The sequence below is a fragment of the Rhinolophus sinicus genome, linkage group LG04 (genome assembly GCF_036562045.2).
Source record: "Rhinolophus sinicus isolate RSC01 linkage group LG04, ASM3656204v1, whole genome shotgun sequence".
NCBI classification, from domain to species: Eukaryota; Metazoa; Chordata; class Mammalia; order Chiroptera; family Rhinolophidae; genus Rhinolophus; species Rhinolophus sinicus.
Window position 1 is genome coordinate 130809188 of NC_133754.1, and position 13487 is coordinate 130822674.

General features: G+C 33.8%; 1 protein-coding gene across 16 annotated transcripts in view; it reads left to right on the forward strand.

The window, feature by feature from the left end:
- The window catches only part of MPDZ (multiple PDZ domain crumbs cell polarity complex component), a 156655-nt gene that overhangs the window by 27774 nt on the left and 115394 nt on the right, over positions 1-13487 (forward strand). The gene's annotated exons all lie outside the window — the stretch shown is intronic.

Here is a 13487-nt window from a genome sequence, read left to right on the forward strand (position 1 = left end):
TAATTACATTGTCATCAGTTAGAGGAATTGCAAGTCTCACTTCTTAAAGCAGTGTAAGTAGCAATTGCTTTCGTGACAGCATCAGATGGTGATAAACATTAGAACTTCCAAATGTAACACAGTGGTTTTCTTTTTCTTTAAAAATTATGAGCATCAAGAACTCCTAACACTAATATTAAAACTGAAACCTATCACAATGACAGAATGAAAACTGAAGTCACATGTTCTTTGAACTTAATTTAATCAATAATTTCTCAAGTTTAAAAAATGTATTTTTTACAATGGGCTGTTATCCTCTCAAGGTTTGAAGTCAGTCTATGCCTGCAGTCCAAGTTAATTCCCATTCTAATATTTTTAGCATTAATTTAATGGTTATGGATGACTTGCTAACAAGTGTTCTGCCTTAAAAGGTTAAAAATGAAACTTGAAGACTAGTTTTATAATTCAGTGCAAAACAGCTCCAATTTAGGAAAAAAAAAAAAAAAAACCTTCGAAAATGTGCCAAACGCAAAAAGAACAAATAGCGATAGGGAAGGAATTTGTTTAATGTCATATAACTTCTTAGTCTAGATATTTTGGTAGCCAAAAAATTAAATCAAGAATCTTTAAAAATATTTTTCTCCAGTGAAATTATGCTTAATGATTTTAAAGGTCGTGATCATGAATTAAGAAAAAGAGTTTTGTATGTTGTTGTTATATGTAGTTATGCTTGTCCCCTTTGCAAGTTATTGAAAAGATTGGCTTTAAGTACTCCTTTTCAGAAAGGATTGGCAGGGTTTTGGAGAAACCAATATCCTGAATATCAGTGTGATTATGACATGGAAAATCGTCTGGTTTTTCACAAACTGAAGAAGTTGAACAGATGTTGTCCCCTTATTTATTGTATTATGAAGATATGATTAAAATGAGAGAAAAAGTTGAAACAGAAAGTACTAGGAAGTATGTCAGGAAATACCACTAGTCCAGTGAGATAGCTGTCAAAATTTCCTATCTAGCCAGCCGTATGTAAGGGGAATAGCTTTTGTACTTATCCCATCTGCTGAAGGGAGGGGAGAAATAGGCCTACTTGTTTTGAGCTTGTTTTACTATTCCAAGTGGAAGTAGGATATGGGCTCTAAAACTGTGCTCCACGTGATTCAGCTGAAACTTCCTTGGAAATCTGAGCATAATATCGAATCTCATAGTGTCTAAGTAGTGATGTTACTGATACATTCATGATAGACACTGATGTATTTCAGGACTAAGTAAGCTGTGAGGTTTATGAATTCTGCAGGCATGTCTTATATGCCTTTGGACTTTTGGTTCTTTGATCACCTGTTCAAGAACTGAAAGGGACCAAGGAAACCCTCTGGCCCACACTGTTATTACAGTGGCTTATAGAGGTGGAGTAACTGTCCCAGGTGGTAGAAGTCCCGCGGTAAGTGGTCCGCAGCTCTAGGAGCTGGAAGAAGATGCGTGGAGCCGAAAGCAAAGTAGACTTAATTCATTTAGGCTTATTGGGCACAATAAGCACCATTGCTGGTTGCAGCCAGCAGCCCCATATGTCTCAGCACCCCCCACTCCCCCCCAAAAAAAAACAACAACGGCCAAACCCCTTTATACCATACAAAGACCAAGGTGGCTCACAGCCAGGGTGCTTACATAAGAGTGTTTATAGCATATCTGTAAGATGGACGGCACCCACGCTGCGTTCATCATCTCGGACCGGCAGGTCACCAGGTCAGGGCCAGCAGCTGGCTGGGGAGGAAGCCCGACTGACTCCATTTTCCCTACAGTAGCTTGCTAGAACTCTGTTTTCTTGGCCTCGCAAGGCATAGCCCTTTTTCTATTTTGATGCTGTAGCCTTTCTCACATCGTTTTTTTCCCCCAAAGGTGGAAACTTGGTCTTTAGATGCTAAGAGTTTAATTTCTGTTAAAACCACTGATAACTTCTCAGTTGCTGTGACTCTTCACTTTAGTCTCCATTCTTTGCTAATTCAATTTCATTTATTTATTGAACCAGATTTTTTTATTTTTGTATGACTAGAGTAAAACTTAAAGCTTTTACTGTTTTAAAGTTTAAACATAAATATTCTAGGCTTTATTATGTTAAATTTAAATTTTCTATATGGTGTATCAATTGCTAATTTATTGGTATTTATAATTTAATTAATGCACCTAAGGAATGACATTTGCTTTTGCTTTTAAACCAGAAGCTACAGAAATCTGATCAGTGGCAAGGTTTTGTTTATTACCTTGTACCTAAGTTATGTTTTCAGATGTGTAATTTTATATACATGATAAGTTCAAATTACTGGCTCCATGTTTTTTGGTAGTACTGGTAAATTTGACCCCTCCAATTTTTCTCTGCCATCATTTCCCTAATTAAAAAGCAAAGGGAGTGAATAATTAAAAGCTCAAGGTATATGCAGCATGTTGAAGAACAGGATCATATTGTTGCATGAATGACAGATGCTGACGTGCCATGTTGAAATGAGCCTACTTTTCCCCTCACATCCTTCTCATTACTTCTTTGCAATAATGTTTAATTTTTCTCATTTGCTTCTTCAGTATTAAGGCTGCCGTTAGAAATCAAATTGTTTCCCTTTGGCAAATTAAACACTTGACAGGTGTGTAACTGAGAGGGCAAAGAAAAGCCATGCCCTGAAGGGATGTGCTATTTAAATATTGTCAAAAATATTAACAGGTCTGAGAGTGTAATTGATGCCTCTGTTTAACTCTGCCACATTGTGTATTGTTCTAACCGCCACTAAAAGGATGTGTGCTATTAAACCTGAATAATCTCTAATAGCTCCAGTTCATTTCCTCTTGCATGATTCCTGTTAAGTGAAGGGAAGAAGAAAAAAAGAAATGTGACTGTGTCAATGATCTGTCAAATGCAAAATCTCAAGTAGTGTCCTCACTGTCACCTAGTCATCACAGCTAATAACTGCAGGGCTCAATGTGTATTCATGACAAAAATCCAGTTATTGAGGGGGAAATAAACACGTTAGCAGTTTGATAATAGAAACTTGTCAACCATGTGGAATTGGATTTGCATATTTATTCTGTGACGTTTCTCCAGTCCAGTGCAGGTGTATGTTACTTTCCAGATTAATGAATTGCTTTGCCTTGTGAGTTGACCACAGACACTAAAGTAAACATTTTTTTACCCTGAGTTATTTGTAGGAAAACAGTGAATTGAAATTGTTAATTTCAATAAAAATTTAGTACTAATGCTAAAAAATTGACACTGCTGAGATCTTTTTTTTTTTTTTTAAAACTATGGCAACATAAAACAGTTCTAAGACTGAAGAAATGATATGGGTAATTCAGGTTACAAGAGCTGCTGATAGAGGAAACAAGCTCTGGGCCACAGAAAATTCTAGAGGATTCTCCTTGACAGTGATTTCCAGGCTTTTGGAGTGTGACGCTCTATTATTATCTTGTTGTTCCTATTTTTTGATATTTCTAGGATCCTAGTTCATTCAGCTTTGTCCCAGGAAAGTGTTGCCTTATATACATATCATCTAGATGTATTTTACACACACACACACACACACACACACAAAATTAAGCTAGATTTTTCTAAGTTTTTCCTTAGAAATTTATGACATCTCTTGAAATAATGGAGAGATGCTAGATACTGATTTAACATAGAATTGAATTTGATCATTTTTGTTCAGTGTCAACGAGAGTAATTAAATCCTTCTTTTTCATTTCTAGTCTTGAAATACGGTCATCATGGTATAAAATTGGGTTTGTATTTCTATGTTTTTAAGTTTTACCTGTTCATATTCCAAAAAGAATCTGGATGGGAAAACATATAGACTAATGGGTGATTCAAATGTATATCTAAACAAAGACCAAATAAAAATATTGAAGTACTAGATATTTCAAGGTCCTTGGGTTACTAAAATTGAGTATATCATTTAATTTCCATTTCCCAGGAGCAAAGGCAAAACAAAACTAAACAACAACAAAACTGGAGGGTTATATATTGTTCATTGTGAGACCTTGTTTGGTGAACCAAATTTTCCCTTGAAAATGGGAGAGTTATCGCTTTGATGCTTTTATGGACGGCTCATAATCAGTTACAAATAAACCTTTGTTGGACACCTAAAATCAATAAAAATACAATGAATAAATAAGGTGGACAGTCTTACTATCTAGAGGGGAAAATAGAACATATATATTTTTATTAAGGAGAAAAACGAAGGTAGATGATATGAAAGGAAGGAACTTTGACTAGGAATAAACTTCACTTTGGAGGTAGCGAGTAAGGTGAGTCTTGAAAACTGAGCAGGAGTTTTCTAGAGAGATGGGGGAAATTATTTCAGGTGGTGAGAACAGTGTTTACAAGGGTGTAGAGCAGTTCTTTCTCAGTTGGGTGTGATTTTACATTCTCTCTCCCTAGGGGACATTACATGTCAGTAGCATGCATGCCCCCTGCCCCATCCCCAATCAAAAATGTCTGGAGACATGCGTGCTACTGACATGTAATGGGCAGGGTCCAAGGACCCTGCCAGACGTCCTCAGTGCACAGTAACAGAATTATTGAACTCATAAAGTCTGCAGTGCTGAAGTTGAGAAACTGTGAAACAGTCACATACAGACCTGTATTATCAGAGCAGTAGAATATATGCAGGGTATTGGCAAGAGAGGAAGCTTTGAAGCCGGTATGTGAGAAATTGTATTAACTTTGTCTTCTAACTGTTCTTTTAAATACAATATTTTAACAACCATATATATATTTTTTATTTCTCCATGTTTTACATTGTTGTAAAAAAATAACAAAATTAAGGTAAGGGTTTTAATGACAGTTTGATAAGACCTTCAATTATAATTGTAAAATACATGAATTGTTCTTCTAAGGAATGCTTCTTTCATCTTTCTAAGAATGAAATATACTAAGAATATACACTAAGAATACAACATCATATCCTAATTTGTAAAATGATGGCTTTTCTGCCAAAGGATATAAAAAAGTACACCGTGCACTTTTTTTTTTTTTTTTTGATGCCCTTGTCTTAAAATAAGAGTGACTTTTAGAGAACATAGAGAAATAGGTATTCAGTGTGTATTTCAGGGGGTCACTTTCAAATATCTGATATCAGCAAGTGTGTATTTGATGGAACACCACTATTGTGGGACATGCCTGCAAGGCCACCATTCTGCAGGTATATATTTGTAAGACTGCTGAATCAAGTTCATGTCCAAAGTGTTAAGGTAAGCTGCTTTTAATCAGCAATATCAGCAACTTTGATAATTTCTTACATTTACGAGAATATTTTTTAGGTTGATGGAAAGATGAGAATTTTGATAACTGAGCCTTTTGTTGCTCTGTTTTGACTCTGGTAATCAGAAAGATACTGTTTTGTGCAATTCATGTCTCCAAGAGCAGAAATGCCTGTTTCATCAGTTTTATTTTATTATATAAATGATGAAAACATAATCCTTCTCTCTGTGGTTTCTAACTTGAGACTGAAATGAGGTTGACTCATCTGCAGGCTTGCGATCAGTGAAAGGGAAATGACTACTGTCTCTCAAGAAAGCCTCAGTTAAATTATGACTTGGTGTCAGTACAGGGAGGGAGCCAGAAAGAAAGAAAATATGCCTTAACCCATTAAGAGGAATTATCTGAAAATGGAATGGAATTCTTCCTCGTGCTCGTTGCTTGTGAAAATGAAAAAAAAAAAGGTTTTTCTTACCCTCGAAATGGGTTTACTTTTATGGTATAGTGTTACAGCCACTAATAGAAAGGGGTCTGTTTTTTGAGACTTTAATGTATATTATCTAGGAGAAGATTAAATAGAAGGAGTGACTCTTATGTTTTTACATTTACCATAAAGTTTATTTACTGTAAGAATTTCAAATACTTTATTTTTGGTACAATAACAGCTTTTAGATGTTTGTTCCTTTAACTAAAAGTTTGTAAATATAGAGCCTTTGAAAGGACTAAAATTCTTGTTTTATCCTGGGCAAGAAGCACTGTTCAAGCTTTTTATACAGTGCTGGATTAAAATGCAACACCATCTTGCTATTGGGTATGCATGTGTGTCTAAAACAGCAAATGGTGCTAATTGTATGGTGTTTTGTGACAAAGTTAAATGGTCTTTGGAGGGAAAAAATGTGAAATTTACTGGGTATAACCTAAAGGAGTTTTTAACCCAAGAATTTAAGAGTAATTTACATTTGAAGCTATAGTGACAACAACAAAAATTACCTTTAAGAAGCCCTTATTTGCTCTGGACTTTGTCTCATTTAACCAGCCCATCAAGCTCTATAAGGTGGGTTTTATCCCTGTTTTTGTACAGTGAGGAAATTGGGGTCTAGAGCGGTTACACAACAATCTGGACCACACAATTATTCAGTGATGGATTTTGAAGAATCTGAATCTGTCTAGTCCTGAAGCCAGTGCTTTTTACTTTTAATTTATGCTATTTATAAACCCTTAGTTCTCTAATATAAGGAACAGATAAGTGGAAAAAAAGTTAATAGCATGCCTAAAAAGAAATGAACTTAAATGAAATGTTTTGTAAACTTAGATTCATTAAGATTTGTCATCTCCCTTACATTCTGCCCCCAAATTTTAATCCGAGGGCCTTTAAAATAAAAACCAGAACTTTGGTTCTGATTTAATTTATAATTATGCCCAATTTTAAAGTAAATGAAGGTAATAGTATAATGCAGAGGTAACATGGCAAAGTAACATCATTCTTCATGTGTTCATTTCCATATATTTATACTGGTATGTAAAGTTTTATTTTTGTTTTTTTCTAACCAGACTGAACAGTGAATCAGTTTTGTCTGCTGGAAATGTGGGACTGGTAGGAAAAACACTGCAAAAATTCTAACATGTTGTTAGTCTAAATTTTCATTTTCTGAATATTTGTCATGGCATTTAAAATAGATTAATTTAATTTTGATGGCTTCTCCCCTTTGATATAGAAATTTCAGCATCCCTTGATAAGAATATTATTTTTGGTTAAGCTACATTCTTTCCATTTTCTCCCCCTTGGAAGTTTTGCTAAGAAAGGACAGAAGTGTTGAGATTTAAATAAAGAAAAGACATTCTGCAAATACACGTCAACACACATGGCTAGACTGTGGTGTATGTGCTGCGCTCCACTTGCCATTTGTTCTTAACAAGCAGAAAAAGGAGTTTAGGAATTAATTGTGTTTCAGATCTGCTTGTAGTATATTCACGACTTTGGGGATAAAAATGCATGCCACATTCGTCTTTGACTACTTTATACCTAACGTGATACTTCATTCCAAGCTCAGTAAATGATCACTTAATTAATGAATACATGAATATTTTTAAATATCCAGAACTGTTGTACATTAATAATTTATATTTCCTTGTTAAAGAACTAATTTTTAACATCAATAAATTAGCCAAATAACTGAAGTTATTTGGGAGACCCGGAGCTTTTCTCTTAGTGACCATATTGAAAAAATGCTCTTCCTCCTCTCCTCCTCCTCTCCTCCGCCTCCTCATTGCAGTTAACATGTATTACATTCTTACTGAGTGTCAGGAACTACTTTATGTGGTTATCTGTTTCATCACTACAACGATATTATAAAGTAGATAAATTATTTTCCTCATTTTACAGATGGGGAAATTCACGCATGAAGTTAAACAGTAGCGCTCATATTTGAAGGCAGTCAGGCTGACTCTAGACCCCAGGTCTTAATCATAGAGCTCTGTCCTTCTCTGTTTCACTGTCCTCATTAACAGTGTAATAAACATAATTCAAGGATTTCCTGGTGGTTTGAGCCATCATTTTGCTTATCTGACCTCAGATGCTGGCATTGTATTCCAGTTTGCAGACAGACACGATCCAGACTTGGATTCTGGCACTGACATTTATTAGTAGACAATCTTAAGCAAGGGTTTATTTCTTAAAATGAAAGTGTACATTATACATATACATACATGTATGTGTATATATACACACGTGTGTGTGTATATATATACACATGTATACACACACACATAAATATACATAAGTATGTAAATATCTTCACTGAGCCTCCTTTTTTCCTCCTTTAGTTGTAAAATGGGAACTGAATAACCTGGATCTAAAAACTCTAAGGTATAAGCCCGATGCTTACCAAGCACTTAATATATATTACTTCTCTTCTTGCATCTTCCTCCTGGTTGAAATTTAGTATTCTAAGGCAGCAGTTCGCAAACATTTTGGTCTCATTTTATTCTTTAAAAATTACTAAGGATGACAGTGTGCTTTTGTTTATATGGTTTTATCTGTCAGTATTTATCAGGTTAGAAATTAAAATTGAGAAATATTTTAAATATTTATTAATACATTTAAAAATAGCAGAAATAAAGCCATGACATTTAAACACTGGATAAGAGTGGTGCTGTTTATATTTTTGTGTATCTCTGTAATGTTGCTTAATAGAAAACAACTGGATTCTCATAGCTGCTTCTGCATTTGATCTGTTTGGATTTGTTGTCTTATTGATGTATTTGGAGAACATCTGGCCACACGCAGATATTTAGCTGGGAAAGGTTGGAGTATAATTTAGATATTGTGGATATCCATCTTTGATAGGGCACCAAAGTTCTTGGTAGTTTCTCAAATATTAGTTACAGTGTAGAATCTGAAATGAAATCAATGAACATTTTGTACTTTATTACAGTAAAATCTGTCTATCTTGCTCTGAATTTTTTTTAACCTATGCATAATTTTGCATCACACTGGTCATCTGGAAAATTTGAAAAGTGGAAAAACTACATTTCACATTTCATTGTACAATATAAAAAAATTACACTTGGTAATATTGCTTCCCATCGACTGAGTTTTTAAATTATGGAAAGTTGTCAAGCTCAGCGTAGCAGATACAAGTTTTCCAAAATTCTAATTTTCACTTGAAAGCTCAAATTGGCAAGAATTATTGTCAGTTGTTTTCCTTGAAGTGACAGGCCTACTTTCTTTATTTTCAAGAAATTGTCTGCCGTATACCCAAGTCTGTATAATTATTTTTTGATATTCAGTCAGTTTTTAAAGTAATATAATATGGTGCTCATGAGAAAAGTAGCTAGTTCAGCTTGCAACTCAAACAGTAGTGCTTTTCCTGTAGACAACAGTTCTATTATTTTATACAGCATAAGTGCTTTAAAAAGACATACTGTACACTCAAGGGTCAAGGTTGAAAAAATTAATAATTTCACTCCAGCAGGAAATTTTTAAATTGACTTTTTGGGTAGGGGATTAAACTGCTGCTTTTGATGAGAGGAGCTGAAAAGACTTTGTTGTCTGTTTGTTTCTTTCAGCTTATCATAGATACCCCGCCCACCAGAAACACTAATAAAAAATAAAGGTACTATCAAAGATCAAACAATATGAAAAGAAACCATTGTTTTTGAAATTAGTGAAATCTAATTGGAAAGTCAGTGGAAACTCAGGAAATAGGTTAAAGAATCCTGTTAACATTTTACTTCATTGTAGGATCTATTTTTTTTTAATGGTAAACAAACATTTTTTATAAGAATACGTAATAAAGATAGTTTAGAACAAAACTGTGACTGTTTTAAGTTCGAGTTATTTTCCAATCCTTACCCAAGTGTTCAAGTATATTTTAGGAAATTGGTGTGTGTGTGTTGGGGCGGGGGGTCTGAGTCTTTTCACGTAGACTATTTCAATATATTTTAGTGGAATTTAGACCTTTAAAAAACTTAGTTTGTGAAATACACGTGGAGTACTTTTCATCTTGCTGTCTGAGCCCAACATTTTAGTGCAGTATGTATTGTAGATTGATTTTAATATATTTTATGATGAGATTCGAAGAATGAATTAAATCTTTATAGATACAGCTTTGTATGAAAACTAGAACATTTTAAAATAGTATAACCTGCTGCATGGCCTTTCACTTAAGTTGATGACATTGTATAATAGCACAAAGTCTGCAGTTTTGTACTTGATCTTATTTAATAAGCTATAGCCATCAGTATTGCTTTGGGTAGATTGTTGATCATCTATATATACCTCCTTATTTAGAAGGATCTGAATCTGTCTAGTCCTGAAGCCAATGCTTTTTACTTTTAATTTACACTGTTTATAAACCCTTAGTTCTCTAACGTAAGAAACAGATAAGTTGAAAAAAAAAGTTAATAACATGCCTAAAGAATGCTCCTTAAATATTGAAAGAGAGAAGACAATCTTACGTACTCTTTAATTCATTTCCTCCTGTAGCCTTTAGGTATTCTTTAACTTCCATCTTGAGATTCGTGGTTGATAGTTTTTTTTTAGCATGGGGGGGATTTTAAAACAAATATGCCAATAAAACTTCGCACTTGTGTGCACATAGGGGCAGGTGCAGAAAGTTTGCATTTTGATTACTCACAGTGATTCCTTAAACATTCTTGGGTTAAGGAATTATTTTCTAAATTCAATGTCTTTTTAAATTTATCAGCCACTGAGAATCAACAGCTACTTTAAAATATCTGAAAATTATAATGTGTGTTCTGGCCACTATCTGCGTTGCTATTCAAGAATTCATAGCTATAAAAGGAAAGGTATTCTATCTCAATAAGTGGGTGGACTAATCCTGTTGGAGTTATTTCACAGGATATCTAACATATTAGTGACTATGGAAGGCATTTTAGCTTTTTAATTACTGTCCCTTTAGCCCAATGTCTTGAACATTTGAGGTGCCCTTTAAATATGTTAATGAACGAAAGGAACATCTCATAGAAAATGTAAAATTATGCTTATTCCATTTGAAAATGTCCCCCCTCCACCCGACCCCTTTATAACTTGCTGCTCCATTTTGTATTTTGTTTAGTTCAGGAGCTGTGAGCTACTTTAGGTCCAAAATAGTCTCGTCACATTAAGCTAATCCCCTTTGAACATGCAACTCAATTTCTTTAATTAGCTTTAAAAATAAGGATCATTAAATCAGAGTGCCACCATCAATTACTGTGGAAGGGTTTGTCTGTTCAATAATGCATCAGAGTTGGGCTCTAATCAGTATTTCACTGAAAGATTTATGGACAAGGAGGCCTCCCTTGGTTCCAAACTTGAAATGCAGTTCTATTATGTATAAAAAATTTTTCCTGTGATTGCTACCGGTTTAGGTGCTGTATTTCATTGAATAATCTCAGCATCCTATCCATTTTTGCATTTCATATTTGGGATCAGTTCCAGAGAGTGTTTTACAGCATTTTTGTAAATTCACAAGAAAATAAGCACATTTCTTGCTCTGCAAGAACAGACAAGATGCGGGTTTAAAAAAAAACAGTCTGCATTTCTATGAGATGCACCTGTTATGGCAAGTTCCCCAGAGTGCCTTATTTCTTATTTCTCATTATGTTAAGGAGTAACAAACAAACAAAAAATTGGGAAATTGAACTATCAGTGTATGTTTATAAATTTGTTTAAAGTCTGTGAAACTGGGGTTGCAATAGCAGTGGTCATTTTTCTTGCACAATTCAAGATAATATATTTTGGCTTTTAAATGATAGAAATATTATATCCATCAAATATCCATAAGCGTTTGGATCATTTTGTTCTCATTTCTATACTATGCCTTTGGAATAAGTCAAAATAACAGGACCACAAAACAGGTTTTGATAATCTATATAAAAATGTTTTAGGGAATTCAGTTTGATCCTAAGCAGTCATTTTTGTAGACAATTATATAATACTTCTGGAAAGATTGATGTCAGCCATTAAAATAGAGCTAATACTATTAACTTCTTTTTCAATTAACAACCCAAAGGGATAGAAGAAACATAAGAAGACAATATTTCAATATTTTTGTAGCAGATTCAGTTAAGTGAATCTACATATTTGCAAGTATTTTATTTGGTTAAAGTTAAATGCACAGATCATATTTTTATGATCAAAATATTTAAGACATTGATCTTTTTGAGTATTTTTGGAATGTCATTAATTTTGCAGGATAGGTAGTATTTTTTGTTTGTTTCTTTTTTTTAATTTAGTTTTATTAGGGTGATAATTGTTAGTAAAGTTACATAGGTTTCAGGTGTACAATTCTGTAATACATCATCTATATATCACATTGTGTGTTCACTCAGTGTCAGTTCTTTTTCTATTATTGAAAAAAATATAAAAAAACAATTTATAAGTTTGTAATGTCACAATTATGTCAGCCTAGTACCAGGGTGGGCCGAATTACTTTAGTGTAAAGGTATAAGATAACATAATGATTACTTTTTTTTCTTGCAATTTGGTGTGCAATTAAGAGATTACAAGTTTTAAAAATTTATAATCTTTGAAGAAGAAAAATCTAAATGTGCTACAGAGGTAAAACACATTTGCTGAGGATTCATCTTGACTTGAGCACTTGTTAAAGGATTTATTCAGGGAATGGACATTAGCCAGTTGAATCCTTATGAAGCCTGGGGAGGGTCATCCATCACAATAATAGACTAAGCTTCATCTTTAGATACCCCGTTTCTATATTCTCCTTCATTTAAGGTGAACACCTGGTAATTCAACTTTAAATTCAGAGTGTCTGTCAGAGAAGGTTCAGCTTGATGTATAGAGACTGTTCCTACTACCTACTTGATTTAAAAGTAGTATGTTTTTCTATCATCCATTGGAGTGCCCTGGTTCTATGTTCTGATTATATCACTTATTTTGCAAACTTCAAAAAGATTGAGAAATAACATAAAGGGCAAAATTATAAAGCTCAAAATTTTTTTACAAATTGAATATACACATACAACTCTTCACCTAAATCAAGGCCTAGAAATTTACCATCACTCCATAATATTTTCTGTGTCGTCTCAGTCAGTCCTAACCATCTACCCCAATTGAGGCATTCTTTTTTGTAGTCTATTTGAGATATAATGACGAACAACATTGTAAGTTTAAGATGTACATCATTATATTTAACACATGTATATTTTATGAAATGATTACCACAGTAAGGTCAGTTAACACATCCATCACCTTATGTAATTACGTTTTTGTGTGTGTATGTGGTGAAAACTTTTCAGATTTACTCTCTTAGCAGCTTTCGGAGTGTATAATACAATGTTTTAACTATAGTCACCATGATGTACATTAGATGCCTAGAACTTACTCACCCTGTAACTAGAAGTTTGGACCCTTTGACCATCATCTTCCCATTACCCCCACTCCCCAGCCCCTGTCAACCACCAGTCTATTTTGTTTCTATGAGTTTTGTCTTTTTTAGATTTCACATATAAGTCAGATCATACACTGTTCTTTTATCTCATAGATAAGTATTTGAATTTTATATAAATGCAGTCTGAGTGTATATATGCTTGTGCCTGGCTTATTTTCCTCACGTTATATCTGTGACATTCAATCATGTATGTAGCTGAAGTTCTTTTCTGTTTTTCATTGTATGAATATACTAGAACATATTTGTCCTTTCTTTCGTTGGTTGTAATTTTGTTTTCTCCAGTTTGAGGCTATTATTAAAAGAACTACCATGCATGTGTCTTTTGATGTTCATTAGTGTGCAATTTCTCTTGCATATTT